Source organism: Grammomys surdaster, unplaced genomic scaffold (genome assembly GCF_004785775.1).
Source record: "Grammomys surdaster isolate TR1022 unplaced genomic scaffold, NIH_TR_1.0 126271, whole genome shotgun sequence".
NCBI lineage: Eukaryota > Metazoa > Chordata > Mammalia > Rodentia > Muridae > Grammomys > Grammomys surdaster.
The window spans coordinates 2,933,257-2,950,099 of NW_021621071.1; positions in this window are offsets into that span (position 1 = coordinate 2,933,257).

Below are 16,843 nucleotides of genomic sequence, written 5' to 3' on the forward strand. Positions count from 1 at the left end.
GTAAGTGCATAAGCATTGCTCACCATCCCCCACTGTTATTTACTCCTGTTAAAGGCACAGGTGGAGGCTTACCACGTTTTATTTGTCTGTGTCTATTTTTCTCATATCTCCTATGCACAGGATTGATGTATATCCTCAAAAGGTAAAGATCCCAAACAGGAAAAGAGGATACTGTTGGTGATAGTGGAGTTTGAAATGTCACACACAGAAAGATAGTTTGATGTTCTGTGTTATATTCTATGTTTTATTTTCTAAACTACAGATCCTTCTTAGGATTTTACAAGGAAGCAAAACTTTTACATAACCCTTCATAATATCTCAAAGGAAAATCGAATTGTGAAGAAACATCTACTATACAATGACTTAGGAAAAAATTATATATCAAACCTACTGCAAAAATGGACACTTTATCTAAGCTTAACGATTAACCAATTAAAGACATAATCAACTATCTCTACACACTCAGTCACAAAATCTACAAAACAAAAAGCTACAACACACACTGGAGAAAATACACTGGAGAAAATACATACACACACACACACACACACACACACGGACCGTCTCTAAGGATGTTCTCTTCAGCCACACCTGATTGTTTCCTCAATAACTGACTGTGAAGGGCTGCAATTATTAGTAGCACATCAAGTTATTTTCAAGAGGTTTTGTGTATAATTGTTCTAAGGAAGCTCAGTTTTCAAACTATTTCTTATTTCCAACATAAAGTTCAACAGTTTTCTATTAATCTTTCCAAAAGAAAGCACTTTTCTGTGGAAAATCATCATGTAACTTATTGATTCATGTATGGATATGATAATCACCAATTAATGACTGACCTACAGCGCCTCCCTCTAAGATGGAGTAGACAGGTATGCCACATTTTATATAGATTCCTAAGGTACCAGGACAATATTTGTTGGCTATGACAGATTTGGCTCATATGTGCTCTAAAGCCATGGTTATATGATTTATAAGTTCACTGAAAAACTTCCAAAACTTTAGAAGAACTCCACAGCATCGCAGCTTATACACTTACTCTGTAATGGATTTTTAAATTATTTGTTGCAGAATATTTGATCACACTGTGAAACCCCAGATGACGTTGTTTACTGAAAATACTTATTTTTTTAGTTTGGTGTGGATCAGCCCTAACACATACCTTTAACCCCTCTGGCTGGAATACGGACATGCCCTTACTACACACCTTTAATCCCCAACAATGAAGATAAAATTAGTTTGTAGAAGGAGGCATCAATGTTTGAAGGTGCTGTCTAATTGAGTGGCAGACAAAGTGATGAATCAGGTAAAGATTTGACAGAAGAGGATGTTCCAGACTCTCATGAGAACAGGGAGAAAGGGGAAGTTACTTAAGGGACAGTGCAGAAAGACCTACTGGGAGAGTTTTACAGAGACAGGTAAGACAGAACAAGCTAGACACAGGTGAAGGTAGAAAGAGTGAGAGAATGAGAAGGAGCCAGAAGACTAAAACAGATCACCAAGGTTAATATGAGGCCGAACAGAGCAATTCAGTAAGAAACTGGGAAAAGCTAGACTGACTCGGCTGGAGAGGAGTTTGAGCTAGAACAGCTGAGTTGAAACTGTCAGCCAGAGCACAGAAAGAGCTAGAAAGGGTGAGCTTATGTAGCAGCAAGTCTCAGAGAGTGAAACATTCTAGGCTAAGATAAGATTGAGCAGAAGCTACTAGGACTACACCTAAGTTTAGCAGGTGGAGGGTGTAAGCATCTGAGATGACAATTAAGACAGGTGAGTAACAGTTACCTGGTGCCCACGGTAGCCTTATTACTAGTGATGCCCATTAATGACACTGAAGCATGGCACTATTTACCCTTTCAGAGACAGAACCTTTGCTGTACATCAAGGTAAAGCTTCTAGAATTTTCCATACTTCTGACGAATACTGCGCTCTAAAAATAAGAGGCGTTAATGGTGCTCAGAAAACCCGAAGCTTCAATACACTCTTGAGAACAATTAGGATTCTGTCACATAAGTGTTGGACTGATTATACTTAAGCTGGTTTCCTATATCAACAGGAAGCAAAAGGGTAATTATCAAAATAGATGCAAATGGAACTTGCTTTTTAGAAAATAGTTGAACCAATTACCCTCAGAGCATAGATAAGGACTGGAAAATCTTTCAGCAAATTTATTTATCCACTCAGACTTTATTTCTAAACGTAAGCAAGGATCATTCCATAAATATTTATTTATTAGTTTATAAAAGGTGAGTAATTCAAACTGCAAAAGAATACTTGAGGTGGAAATCATTTATAGCTGATGGAGACCTAAAGTATTAAGCCTTTCTCCTATATACGTAGATAAAGCCAGCAATTTCTAATGCATTCTTTGAGATAGATTCCATAATAACAACACAGAAAGCATTCTAAATCTTGCTAGAGACCTTTTGTCACAATGAAGATAGGGAAAAAATAAACAGAATTGTCAGCTTTTCTGAAGACAGACAACTACTGGCACACATGTATTAAAATAATTAAATTGCATATTTATTCAATCAATTTAATTATTACTGTACGGTACCCATTTGAATTGCTTCTTTGTAATTTCTTTTTAAAGACTTATCTATAAACAAAAGCCTTCCATCATTTCTTGTAGGACTCTTAAAGAAGGGTTATTATTACCTTTTAGTGCTTCGTGGTTCCTCTCCCTTTATCCTAATTAAAATTCTCCTACTGAAAGTATCATTACAAGCCTGGGAGAAAAATAAGGCATGTTGAAATGCTAAAGTGAGATAAACAGAATGAATAAAGTAATAAAATAATCCTGATGTACATTGTGTTTTTTTTTCACATGAGCCTTTTAGGTGGGGATATTATATTCACTCTATTACCTGTGAAGCCAATAAATGGAATATAATAGAGATTTTGTAACCAGTTCACAAAGTACAAAACAGCAGTGTTTAAACACCTACATGGAATTTGTTGTCTGAGATGTTTGAACTCAAGTTTTAATTTATCTGCATAAATTTAGTGAGTTCTTTCACCTGTTGCTATAGAAAGATTTTTTGGATTACTTTAGGTGACTTAAGTTCATATATCAAAGTTTCCAATTGTCTTGGAAAGTTTTGTTCATTTTAATAAAATACAGCTCAGGTTCTCACAAATAAAATATTGTATTTCTGTGGGTCTGTGTGTCTGCATACTGTTTTGACTAAATAAAATAGTTAGAAGCAACAATTGTTATTGCATACATAATGCACATTAAAACACGATCATAGTTCTGAACATCCTTTTCCTGGTGGCAAGTGTTTCTTCTGAGTCCTGTAATATCTTAAAGCATCATTGAGCTATGTGAATATTAAATTAGTTCATAGACATGTGCTCAAAACTAGTTGGTATAGAGTAAATACTATAATATACAGGATATGTATAATACCATATGGTATAATATATAAGGTAAATATCATATGCATGGTATGTATGTATATATGTATGTATGTATGTATGTATAATTGCTGCCAAGCGCCTCTTTCAAGTGTGATAGAAAATGTCTCTGAAAGTGCATGATTCAATCTTTTACACATTCCATCAAACAAAGCTGCCCTAGAAAATGACAAGATTGGTGGTTTTTTAAATACTGTGTTTTCTTTTTGTCATGTTCTGACCTCATCTCAACATCTGTCCACAGTTACTCAGAATGTTTGCCAGTAGGTGTGCTGGCAAATCCTAACAACTAGGGCAAAGAGAGAGAGTCATTTATTAGATCAACTCATCTCTTTTCTATGATTTCTGATGTGGAAACACATTCCAATCTGTACATAAATACCCAAATGTTTCCATATATTCGATTCCATAGGTATAAAGTAATGTTTTGTCAGTTGCCCTGTTAAGTACATTAAGGGTAAAGAAGTGGGTTTATTTAACTATTGGCTTCTCGTATTTCCAATTTTAGTCCTAGAAGACACACACTGAATCTCACTCATATCAGATCTATAGTTCATACTTTTTGGAACCATCTAGAAAACCCTTTAAATAACTCATCATCTCCATCATGGAAAGAAATAAAAGATTCAAAATGGCATCAACAACTCCACCACTCACTCACACAATATTTCTATAATCAGGCAAAATGTTATTTTTATAACTTATATGCCATCAATGTATATAACATTTCTTTGTTAAATTATCCTTCTTAAATCTAAAGTCATGGTGTATCCCTAGCAGTCTGGTATCTGTGTTCATGCTCATTCATCTTCCAATTTTCGTCCTTCCGTATCTTTCTATTTGTGTTATTGTGTAGTGCCTGATTTACCTTTGTGAAGCCCTGGGTTTGGTTCTCAGCTTAGGAAAATTACTTAACTTCTTTTGAAGCAAGGTCTTTGTAGACCAGGCTGACCTGGAGCTCATGAGGATGACCTTGAGGTTTCTGACAGCACTGCTAAGTGCTGGTGTCAGAGAAATATATTACTATAGACAGTTTATGTGTTTCTGGAATATAACTCAGGGCTTTGTTTATTATATTCATGCATTACCAAGTGCACTACAGCACCAATGGAAAATTCATACATAAATGCCAAATCTAAGATTTCACTTCATAAAAGTGAATAGACATATGAATCTTTAGTTTATAATGAGTGTAGTGTTTTTATGAATACGTATATATAACAGAAAAAATAGTGCTGTTACTCATATACATGTAAATTGTGAATACATCTGGGTTTTTTTGCATGTTTTTAATGTTGATAGTAGTGTTTTTTTTCCCAATGTGACTATGTAATATATTCTTAGGATGTGAGATTGGTGAATCAAGCTGCACCTGGCATTTTATTTCTGAAAGATGTAAAAATTTTCTTCAAATTTTTTACTTTCTCCAAGGATACAAGGATTTTATGTTTATATTGTCATGTCAACAAAGTCTGTTTTCAAGTATAGTACATACTTGCCAAGTGAATGGGTAAGGTATTAAAGGGTGGATTTGTTAAATTCATGTTTTATTGTTTCCTCTATGTGTTGAGATTATACTTTAGTTACCTTATTGTCTGTCATCCTTTACTGTTCTCAACCCCTTCATAGACTTCTACTTGCTCTCTGTTGAATTTATGGTCACTTCTTTTTGTTGATATTGTTAATTGTTGTTACATGCATATATGTATATACACATTTATTTCTAAATATAACCTGCTTAGCCCATATAATGTTACTTGTAGGAATGTTTCACAGCTGAGTTGAATCACAAGTTGATGGGCTCTGCCTTGAGGAAGACTCATTTTTCTTTTTCTCAGCATTATTGAGTTACTTACAATTCTTTGCGTAGGATTGAGGACTCTTCAGCATTCACCTGTTACACGTTAGCATGTCCATTGCTGTTGTCTTTGTTTAGCTGATGCTCAGGCAATCATGTTGGTAAGACTTTATGGGTGTGTATGGGGAGGTTTGGAGAGAGGAAAGGAAATGAACAAATATAATAATATTACAATCTCAAAAATCAAAAAATCAAAAATATCATTCAAAATTTCAGCTTGGGTGGGGAGATTCTTCTGACGTTCTACTCTTAGTTGATGAGTTTAAAGGCAGTTGCAGGCTGCCGGATGAAGAAGAGTTGTGGAAAGCCGCGGCTTGTGCTGACAGCATTCGCCATTACAAGATGGCGCTGGCATCCGGTGCTCCTCCAAGTAAACAAGTAAACCGCGCATGTGCTATGGTAAAAAGGCGCCAAGTCACAGCCCATCCCGGGGCGTTTTGGCGGGTAACGAGTAAGCAGCCAATCAGAAGTGAACATGCCGCCCCAAGGGTATATAAACAGTGCCTCTTCCGGGCCCAGGGTCTTCCTCCTTTTCATTGGAATAAACGTTTGCTGCAGAAGGATCCTGGTGTGTTGCCGCGTCACAAAGAGTCACTTTAGACCTGTGACTACTGGGAAGATCCCCGTGGCCAGTGGATGACCTCATACCCATGTGCAGGTGTAGTTGGCCAGTGGATGACCTCATACCCATGTGCAGGTGTAGTTGGTCAGTGGATGACCTCATACCCATGTGCATATGTAGTTGGCTGGTTGATGGTATAGTTGGCTGAGCCAGAGAAATCTTCATACCTTTGTGAGACTTTTATTTCATTTTGTTTCTTTATTTGTTTTTAATTTCTTTTATCTTATTGAATTTTTGTTTGTTTGCTTTCTTTTTGTTTGATTATTCTTTGATCTGAGACAGGGAGGAGAGAGAGAGAGAGAGAGGGAGAGAGAGAGAGAGACAGAAAGAGAGAGAAAGAGAGAGAGAGAAAGAGAGAGAGAGAGAGGAAGAGAGGGATTGAGAAGTTGGATGGGGACGATCTGGGAGAAGTTAGGAGTGGACAAACATGATATAAATGCATTATATGAAAAAAGCTAAATAAAATAAAACAAACAAAAATTGTATCATATGAACAAAAGTAATAAGAAAAGTGCGTATGGGGTAGAAAATTATTAGAGGCTTATGCAAGCATCAATAACATGGACAAAGTTAGGCATTCTAAAATGTATCATAAAAGTTAAATCCTCATGTATGAGAAAGATAAGAAAGATAAAAGAAAACAGAGAACTTAGGTTGACTGATAGTATGTAAAAGATTAATGCCATCAAATAATGAATAAATCCAAGGAAGCTATAATTTATTTGTACTGTAGAGTTTAAAAAATATTTTGAATAAATATGATTTCTTCTTGATGACTTACAAATTTTAATTATGAAGATTAAAATTCAGAGGCAATAGGCAACACTGTGTATATTTAAATGTTTATTTATTTTTATTCTAGATAACATTGTCAGTTATCTTCTAGCTGATGTTTTTCACTTTTATTTACTTTGGTAAGATATATAAGGTAGGTAAAAATATTTCATGGAGACTATCTGCGCATATAGCCTCACTGAAGTGGAAACTTCTAGTTCTTTGGAATGTTAGTTATGTCAAATGATGTTTTGCTGGGGTACATGGGATGTCTTGCTAAAGCAAACAAGTGAAAGACTGTTTTCCTGAAGCAGACACATGCGACAGGATGCTTGGATAAAGTAAACACATGAAAGGAGGCTTGATGAAGGAGTATAAATATGACCCCACAGACAATGGGAGTCTAGCACTGAGCATTGGTTTGGTTTGCTCTACCTCACTAGTCTTCGCTAAAGACACTCATGTTCACCTTACATAGTGTTGTTGAACTCAACTTTTGCTAATGCTGCCATTGAGAGAAACTCACCAAAAAACTGCTCCCGAGGTTCCTGTGGCAGCTTGTGGCTTCTGATGCCCTGTGTCAGGCCAGTTAGTGAGCCTGGTGGTTTCTTCAAGACTCAACTACAGCTGTCTAGTGTCTTCTTGCTGAAGGGATTAGACTGTAGCTTTTGGTTTATGCCTGATGTCTGCCTGCCTAGAATATTAGTCTCTAGCTGCTGAGACATATCTGGTGTTTGCTATGGGACTGAACTGCTGCCAAAGAAGGTCAAGCTCGACCCCAGTGAACTATTGATGAAAAGGTCTACTTTCCCCATAGCCTAATAACTTTTCTCTCCCACTACCTCTGCTGGATGGTGGGCTAGAGGAGTGGCTGAACCCTTATTAAAAGTAGGTTGCAAAAAATTTATGCCTATACCTCACTATAGCTTTCAAAGTTATGCAGTGATTAGGCCTTATAATTTATAATCTAATGATGGTCATTTGATGGTATCTGTATGCAATTTCTCTATTTTAGAAATATGGAAAAGTTAGGAAAATATGAGTTTGTCTAATGTCTCCATCCTTTATTGTGGTCGGAGTAATTTATTGTCGTGTTGATTAATACAGTCTCAGTCAATTGTCACAAATGAGGAAGTGATGACCGTAGATTCAATATTCATAAAATTTATCCTGTAAACAAGGTTTCTTAATGATTTTTATTTTTTTTTCTTTAATAATGTTTAAAAATATATTTTTCCAACTTAGGCTTATTAATAATACAAGACTATCAACATTCGTTGCAATAACAGCTCCTTACATAAATTAAGGCTTATTTTACCTCCACTAGTCAGTTATGGTACTCCTAACCATTTTTCCCATTTTCTCTTTGCCAGTTTTTTAATACCATCTCAAGTTAGGAAGTTGTTCCCCTAGAAGTACACACATTTTACCTTTCCTTATGAGAAGCACAGCACATTGTGATACAGTTAAAACAAGTCAGCTTTGGCTATGATCCTGACTTTTGGCAGCATAATAAGAGTTATTGACAGCTCTTTGTCTTCCCCAGGCTTTAAAACGCCCTTGTTGACATCCGTGTATCTTGCAAAGGCATAACACATGCTTTGGATAGTAGGGCCTTTTATTTACTAAGGAGTTTGCAAGACCAACTCACTGAGCTCTCCAAATGATGCTCTTTAATTCTCTCTTAAATGTCCTGGAGCTGGGGATATATTTTCTAGCTGGAGAAGTTACTCCCTCTGACAACTCAGCATAAAAACATCATTCCCTAAGGGTCTTTACAAGTCATTTCTTTTATAGCCTTGGTATATGTATCTAAAAAGCAGAAAATAAACTGAATATTTCTTCCATGTCTGCCATAGGTCATCTAGCACTCCCACCCATTGATCTACTTGATATTTCCTGTATTCTTCATGTCCTTTGTATATAGTTCCAGAACTCTGAGCAGAGCTTGGTCTACTGCCCTGTTACTTTTAATCTAAGGAAACAAACCTATTTGTCCTGTCTACACTAGAAGAAAGCCCTAATATGTTGTATGAACTGTAGATATACATATTTTTTCTTTATTACTGAGAGATGCAATGGGGGTGTGAGAATATGACGTAATGACTTCTCAGTGACAATGAGATCTGAGAAGAAAGAGTCTGATACCTTAAACTCTAGTGTAAAAACAAAACTAAGTGAAGATAGTTCAGTGGTTAAGAATGTGTTCTCTTCCAAGAGAGCATCCAATTCTGGTAGCCCACGCATGCTTATAACTTGAACTCCAGGGATACCTGATGCCCTCTTCTGGCCTCTGTAGGCCTTTGCATATGCACACATGCATGTACACATGCACACAAATAATTAAACATAAAACTTTTGAAAATAAAAATAAATGAATTTCTAAATTGACTACAGTCTTAAAATGTCCTACAACCAAATGATTAAAAAGAACGTGTTAAAGAGCTCTCAGAAATGCGATTATTTTCCCTTTAGGGTAGGGTATGTTATTTTAGATGATAGATACATGAGGTTATAATTTGATTGGTGCCCTTTGGGGAAATGAAGGTGAGAAATAACCAAGCTAAAGGTTAGGTACTTATTGATTATTAGCACTAAGGTAAACTTATAAGGTTTGAGTTTTCTGCAGCCAGTGGAACAAGTATGGGTTGTATCAAGATCCACAGAAACATTACAAACAGTCTTGAAGTTTGTAGTTTAAGATATATTTGTATTTACGATGTATTGTATACCTAGGTTTCTCTGTCACTTAGTTCATTGATTCAACAAATATATTTGAGCATGTATTATGTGTCAAGTCTGTGTATTGGAAGAACATCAAATACAAAATCCAGAGAGATCAGGCTGCAATAACAGTAAGTGCAATAAAATGTTACAACACTGGGAAGACGAGCTATGGTCGGGATTATATTGAGATCGAGTGGCAGGAGTAAGGAGGTTGAAAGGTTGCAGTGAGCATGCTTGAAAGGGAGCTAATTAAACACTTGAAAGTGCTGGGTGTCCAACGTCTTTTGGGACAGAAGACACAATTCAACAGTGTTCGTTAACTAGCCAGACTTCACTGAAGCATTAATAGTCAGCGTGCAAGAGAGGAAGCAGGCAGAAGCTAGAGACAGTGATCCATTCCTCCCTTCTTGGTATGTAGTGATTGTTCCAGTTTTGAAAAAAACATTCTGTTGTGTTACAAGAGTCTTTTTTTTTTTTAATTTCCAAGTTTTAACCACTGATCGCTCTCGATATTTATAGCTAAGGAACTAATGATGTTAAATGGTACAATGACAGCCATCTATACAAAAGGTTCTCGGGTGCCAGGATGAACCCCCAAACTTCTAGGTAAGTGCCTTGCTCACAAATTATTAACTTTGGGTACTAATAAGGAGTTTAGAGAACTAATACATGGGTTTTCAAAAGTCTCAGATGGACTGTCTACCAGAAATCAGTTACTGGGTCCTTTACTCAGTCACCCATGGGAATATTGTCTCTCACCATTAAGGGTGTGAGTGTGGGGGTGTGGCACATGGTCCTTGTCCCATGTAGAAGAAGTTCACTGAAAATAACTTCTGGAAGTTCCCTGTTTTTTGTTTTTCTTGTTGTTGTTTTGGTTTGATTTCTGTTTGTTTGTTTTTTGAGAGAATAATGATGACTTCAAGGTTACAATGTAAGAAACTTTTTATTTAAGAGCAATGATTCATCCCATATTGATAATACTAGTAATTAAAGTCTATTAAGTAAATAGAATCTTCAAGTAAGTAGGAGCTATCAAATACGGTAATATAGTTCATTGTTAAGCAGTGTTCTGCAAACTCTATTTTATAGAAATAGATGGTGAAATAGTGTAATATTTTATTTCTTTCATTGATGGGTATGCAATACTTGTGGAATAGAAATAACCACTAGTTATCTGAATCAAAGGAAATTTCTCACTTAGTCATAGATTTAATTCTGATAAATCAAGATTATTTTGTTACGTCCAGAGTGTGGAAACCGAAGTTGTTTCTTAGTTTCAGCATAATATTTTAAGGATTAATATTTTATGCTAATTAAAAATAAAAATGTTAAAAATTTATTTTATTTCACTGAAATTTATTTTTCTCTCGTTAAATTGTGGTATGTCTACAGTAAATATGGTACTTGACTCTTTCTCCTAACTTGATAAAATATTTTGTCTTTGAGAAAGTATGTACAGCTTGGTGAAAAGTTGATTTAATGTTTCATTTATCCTAGTTTAGTGACCTATTACTGCCTTTGATTGTTGAGAGCTTTTGGTGCTGCTTGTAGGAATTTGTGATTTGTCACTGGGCTCGGACAAGGAAGTAGGCTCAGATAAGAATATTAGCAACGGACTCTGCTGCTTCTCTCCCCACCCACCCCTCTCTCTTCCTTCCCCCGTTGTTTCCCCTTCCCCAGCCGCCTGCGCCTCGGCGCCCCTGAGGCCTGCACCTTCCTCACCCCCCTCCTCGCCCCCGACCGCTCCCGGGCCCGCCGGCCCCCTCCCGCACCCGCGGCTCCCCGCCTGGTCCTCACTGCCACAGCCCGCTCTAGTCGCTCCCCTGCCTCTGTCCCCTCCCTCCAGACGGTCGGGATCTGTCAGTGCGATCCTAAGCAGGGGGGTGGGGGGGGGTGGGGTGGCGGCGGCCGAACGATGTGCTAGAACTGCGCAGACCTGGTTGAAGTGTTAAATGAAATATCAGATATAGAAGGTGGTGATGGACTGCAGCTCAGAAAGGAACATACTCTCAAAATATTTGCTTTTATATCAATTCCTGGACTCAGAGGAAGTGAGAAGAGAGCTTTGGATCCCCTGGAACTGAAGTGACTGATGGTTGTGAGCCTCTGTGTGGGTTCTGGGAGCTGGACCTGGGTCCTCTGGAAGAAAGTGGCCTTAACCACCGGGCCATCTATCCCAGACTTGTGAAGTAGATCTTTAATGCTTTCAACAATAGCAGGATAGAGAAAATGATAGATATATGTTATCAAATGAAATTCTAGAATCTGTCCTAAGAATTGTACTTGTCTTAATGGTTCTTCATGAGTGTTTATTTACTACTGACATTTATTGAAACTACACGTTTTGAGCTATCACTGCATTTAAAAAGCTTCTCAGCATGTGCATATGTAAGATGTGCATATGTGAGTGCACAAGGTTTGTATATTTTCCTTTTTACTTTACAGATTGAAATCAGGTTGTCAATCTTGCATAGCAAGTGCTTTTTTAAACCAACCAAGCCATTTTACTAGGGTTTCAATATAAATTTGAATTCAGATACGAAGCATACCATTTTACTTGGGTAATATATTCATAATCATAGAAATAAAAGATGTAGAATGGAGGTAAAGGTAGGATTGGCAGATGGTAGGGAAGGTGTGTGTGATATAGAACAATAAATACAAGAAGTCCAAACAAGTGTTAAAAGCAATTGAGGCAGACATGGGGCACATTTACATCAGAAGTAGGTAGGTCTCTTGAGTTTGAAGCCAGCTTGGTCAGTGGAGTGTGTTCTAGGCCAACCAGACCTACACAGTGAGACTGTCTTTCCCTACCTCAAAATGTGATAGAAAGAAAAGCATATAGTATTTTTTTTAAGTCCTCCTCAATCCTGTTTTTATTTTCATCTTAATGGTTTAATATTCTGTTTCCTGAAATAGTATTATACATCTGTTGCTTCATCTGTCAATTTTAACCTTGACCTTCCTTTTATGATCTATAGGTTTACTTTGTCACATCTTTTCAATGTGGTTGCCATCAATTCTTAGCGTATTTGTAAAAATAAAAATACTGTTCAAAGATTTGCTAAAATGTTTAAAAAAAAAAAGAATATTAGCAACAGTGACCATGGGGTTTTGTTTACTACTTTACTTGATTACTACCTTGCATGATCTCTTTTCTTATTACTTTGCTTGATTACTTTTTCTTTGATATAAGAACTGACTATGTTTTTTTGGATGTACCGAGAATGATATAAAAGCAGACTGGGAAAGAATCGAGCTGCTTCAGCCTTAGCACTGGCTGCAGTCACGTGATAATGTTGTCTAATTGTCTTTGTCTTTTCAGTCCTCTGTCTCTCTCCCTTGAGACCCTGTTGACTCACTGAGCTGGTTTGGTCGTTTGATGCTTATGTGTTTCGCAAGAAGAAGGAAAATATTTGCCATTTAGAAATGTCATTATCTTCTGGAGCCTCGTCATTGATTTTACGCTGCCCTTCTCAGGAAACTTTTAAAGCTGAATTATTTAACCGTATTTTTACATGTTGCTGAAAATGTTGTTACCTGCCGGCAGAGTTAGGACAGATAAAGACCTATCAGGCAGTGAGTAAGGCGAGACCAAAAGCAAAGCCTCTGGGGGCAAGGCAGTGCTGTAATATGGAAGAAGGACACACTTATCAAATGATAATCCAGAACTCTGTCAATCTAATTGTTTCTGGAGTAAAGTACCAGCAACTTATTTCAGTGTTTCATCTCACTTGAAGTTAATCATTTTAGATACATAATTGCTTTTGTTTCTCATAGGTCCTCTGCATGACGTAAGTAATTGTGATCATATTTTTGAATTTAGTTCCTTTTCTAGTTCTTCACCCTAATGACATATAACAGAAGTACAATGTGTTAAGCTGCAGAAAGAAGAGGGAGTCAACTCTGTACATAAATGTACAGGGCGAATTCTTCAATTTTGATACTATCTACAGCTAGGTTGTAGTCGTCTATGCATCTCATTTGTAGATTTATAACCTTGCCACTTGCAGTTTGAAGCCATGTTGAACGCCCCGGTGAACAGTCAGGGCTAGCTGATGCTTTCTATCCTCAGATACAGTTCTAGTAACAGCTTATAAAATATTGGCAAAGAATAACCTTTTAGTACAGTTCTACATTTAGGATGAGTACATTACCAAGTCATTAAATAACAGTATTAAATATTGCATTAGCTATACAGGCAGTACTGTAACTGTGAAATACTGGTTTAATATACTTATGAAAAGTAAAGCATTCCTCATCTCTATCCCCCCTATGGCATTTATATCATCTTTACCTGGGAGCCAGTTCCAGCCTCTCTGTGCATAATTTTAGGGTTTGAATTGAATGAATATCATGGGATTCATTGATTTTATACTTACTTTTAATAATTCAGTAGACAAAAATCCTTCTGAAACTAACAGACTAGGGCAACTACTAAAAGCTTATAATTGATTTACTTAGTTGCTCTTTTCAGATTATTTTCCCCAAGTTGTAACAGGTTTTCGTGTAATTGTATCTTGCAACCCCTGGAGGAAGATTCTTACTCTTACCTAGACAGAGAAAAAATGGCAATGAGAATCAAACAACTCTCTTTATTGAAGGAGTCTGTGACCCAAAATAACATAGATGGATTCTTATGTGGGGTAGAAAGCTTTAGATTTTCTTTGGGTTCTAAATTAAGAAAATCAACAAAGCGTAATTCTCTATCTAAAACTCTGTCTATAGTCTGGTTCTTTTGTGCTCAAAATAACTTCTTTAGTATCAAGGGAATGGAGAAGAGTAACAATGCCTCTTCTATATGTGCATTAGAGAACTGGATGTACCTGAGGCTAGAAGTGGAAAAATGGCACTCACATTCTTCTAGAAAATTCTATTTCTGAGAGTCTAAGTAAGAGGGCTGAAACTTCCAAAGGTATGAGATAAACTGACCTTTCCTACTTATAACCTGTGTTGGGTAGTTTGATGTAGTCATGGAAATCTGACTAGCATGTAGTTCCTTGAATGTTGAAATAGAAATATACATTATAAAACTTCATGAACAATCTCAGCATTCCCTGACAATTTCCTGAGTTCATTCATTGACTTTGTTTTCTAAAGGAGTGTTCTCACTCAGTTTGAGCTGGAAAAAAAATCGGATTCATAATATGTTAATTACAGGTACTAATTTCTGCATAATCATCATTCAAGAATCAAATTTAATTCTATCAACCACTTTAAACTTACTATTTAACATCATTATCTAAAAATCAGATGTTTTTGCAGAGAATGCTGATGAAGATCTGGGTATAACTACTATACAGCTAGATGATAGATGATATCTTAGAATATTTAGATGGTATTAAGTTTTTTAAGTGAATGACAATTTTTCTGCACATGAAATTGCTGCCATTTGATAAGTTATTTCAATCTGAAGTCTTTAACCTTAAAAAATGTATTTGATCTTTTGGTCACTCTTTAAAAATGTCTTTACCAAAGTGTAATGTTTGTTGGAAAACTTCCCTGTGTGTTTTAATTTCTTTTTCTGGAACTTTCTCTCTCTCTCTCTCTCTCTCTCTCTCTCTCTCTCTCTCTCTCTCTCTCTCTCTCTCTCTCATTTATTCTTTTTGTTGTCTTTGTTATTGTTTTTCCAAAACATGAGTTCTCTGTGTAACAACTGGGACTGTCCTAGAACTAATTCTGTAGACCATGTTGGCCTTGAACTCAGAGATCTACCTGCCTCTGCCTTCTAAAGTGGTGGGACCAAGGCATGTGTGACTACTGTCCAACTGGAACTCTTATTATTTCTCTTCTGGATGCATTTGTATATTAATTTCTGTTTTAGTAATTTTTGCTTTGTTTTTATTTCATATGACATCCAACCTTTCTTTTTGCCATCTTGGCAAACCAATCATATTTTTCTTCAAATTTCTTTCTGTTTATCATATCCCATTGTTCATATTTTTAATCCTGATACATATAACTTGTATTGGACATCGCTGTTTTGTAGCTTCATTTCTTGATACTATTTATTATTCAATACTAAGTAAATTTATCCATTGGGTTCAAAAATCTTTCTCTACACAGTGTTATTTATAAAGCAGAATACAGATTCTTCACAAAATAATCATTCTATATTATCAGGCAACTCTGGTAGGAGTATATGTTTAAAAGAAAATTAAATCATGTTTATTCTTATGTTCAGTTTGAGCTATTATTGAAATAGTCTTAATGTTTATTATGAAAGAGTAAAAACCTTGTGTCATGTATGTATGCATATATATATGTATATATATATGTCTTTGTGTATATGTATATATATACATACATACATACATATATCTTGTATATGTATTTTTATATATGACAAATATTATTCACTTATACATAAATACAAATGAGGAAATAATATTTAGGATTTCAGAAGAGGAGAAATTGTCATTTCTAAAGTGGAGGTGCACCTGAAAGCCATTAATTTAAATGAAAATATAATAAATCAATCACAGAAAGTCAGGTATTGCATCATCTCACACGTAAGTGGGATAGAAAGACTTATAAATACAGACAGTAAAATAGTGAAATGTGAAAGGTTTGGAAGGTTTAGAAAATTTCATAATCTTAGACTGACAAGTTGCCAGCATGTTTCTACTCAGATGTCACTATTAAAGAATTTGGGTACTGTCTCCGATGCTCAGGTTTAGGCCACTGTGGTAACACTGTCCAAGATACCTATGACTTCAGGCAAAAGAAAGATTTCACAGCCCCCGTTCTTGTGTGTCCTCACTTAGGTCTCCTTCCACAGTCACTAACTTTCTGACTTTTCTTCTCTTCTATGACATTGCTTTCTTCCCTGTTCAATAGGCTGTGAGGATCTCGGCAGCAGTAATTGCCTTCTTGACTTAAATTTCTCACCTGTTTCCTGACATTTAATTATCAACCATTGCATAACAAAATAACAAAGAGCAAATTAAACTGCACTAAATTTGTTTTATGTATGGCAGAAAAATAAACACAGATTCATTATTATTCCAACAGGATAAATGCTTATTTCCTCATTCTTGCTGTTTTTCCCCCAAGGGTAGTATCTACCAAGCAGGATGATGTTATGCATATTTATTGCAAAGATTAAGAAATAAGGTAAGTTCGAACGGAGGTTTTGAATAATTTTAGAATTATCAAATAGTTATAAGGAGACAAGACCAAGGACAGAGAGAAACATTTCAAGACTCAGAGAAGTCATGAAGTACCTAATATAAAGTTTTAAAAAGCCAAAATAAAAAGAATAGAGGGCCTCTATGCATGATAAACTGTACCATGAGGAACTAATATATTCAAACCAAAGACAGAAAGTATCTCCTTTGAGTCTCTCTCTCTCTCTCTCTCTCTCTCTCTCTCTCTCTCTCTCTCTCTCTCTCTCTCCCCCTCCCTCCCTCTCTCCCTCCCTCCCTCCCTCCCTCCCTCCCTCC